Raw genomic sequence first — 1,268 nt, forward strand, 5'->3', positions numbered from 1 at the left:
TGAGAGGGAGGTGGACTGAATTCATTACATTAATAATAACCTGAACTTAGGGAAAGGGAAGCAGATGGAAAGAAAGGAATGCGTGATGCATTATGTTGCATTTCTTCGGAATAAAGTGTAGTGTGCTGAAATGTACCGAGATTATCCATCCTCTCCATCTGCTTTCATCTAAATAAATTCAGGTTTTTCACAAATGTAATGAATTTTCAGCTTGTAATTTGCTGTCTCTGGTGTACATGATGCTGGGAAACCTGTTTACTGGGAGCCCCAGGCCTGGGACCTCCACTGAGCTCCAGGGCCTCACAGAGCAGCAGTGAGGAGGTTCAAGGTCGTCCCCCTCGAAGCATGGGTGGGATGTTCTGTCACAGTAATACAGGGGAAAAATGGGGTGCGTAAGGGGGATGACCGTGTCCCAGGTTTCAGTTGAGTCCTTGGGATGGGCCCTGCCAAGAGAAGTGCCTTGGCTTCACACAGGAAAGAATTCAAGAGTGAGCCACAGTTGAGTAAAAGCAGACTTCTTAGGAGAGGGGTACACTCCATAGACAGAGTGGGGGCCATCTCAGAAAGCAAAAGAGAGAGAGCGCTCGACTATGAGGTGTGGTGCTGCTAGTTTTTGTATGCTAACGCATGAGAGGATTATTCCAACTGCTTTGGGGAAGGGTTGGGGATTCCCAGGAACTGGGCCACCACCCTCTCTTTGACCTTTGACGGTTAGCCTCAGAACTGTTATGGCGCCTGTGGGAGTGCCATTCACCAGGCCAGTGCATTACAAAGTGTATAGTGAAGCACTGGAGGCCGAATCTCTCACCATCTTGGGCCTCAGGGTCTATTGGGAGTTGACTTTTCTGTTGACTTGGTGCTAATTGCTGTGTCATTTCTTTAATGACTGTGCCCTGCCCTCTTCCCTCCTGTCTCAACAGCAGTGGCCCAGGAGGGTTGTACGTCATAGGCTGGCAGAGAAGGACAGCGGTCTGGATTAGGGGTGAGGGTAGTGTGGTGGGAGGGATCTCTTCATCTGCTAACTTTGAGAGTGACATTGACGCAGGAAAAATGGATGTGGGGTGTGAAGAGGACCATGTCCCAGGCTTCTGCTGAGCCCCTGGGATGTGCCCCTGCCAAGTGTGTGTTCTTGGCTTCATGCAGGAAAGAATTCAAGAGTGAGCCACAGTTGAGTAAAGGTAGATTTATTTAGAGAGATACATCAAAAGGCAAGAGAAAGGGCATGAAGTAAGGGGGTTGGGTGCTCTGATTAGAGTAAAAGTAGGCAC

Source organism: Vicugna pacos, chromosome 9, assembly GCF_048564905.1.
Source record: "Vicugna pacos chromosome 9, VicPac4, whole genome shotgun sequence".
Taxonomy (NCBI): Eukaryota; Metazoa; Chordata; class Mammalia; order Artiodactyla; family Camelidae; genus Vicugna; species Vicugna pacos.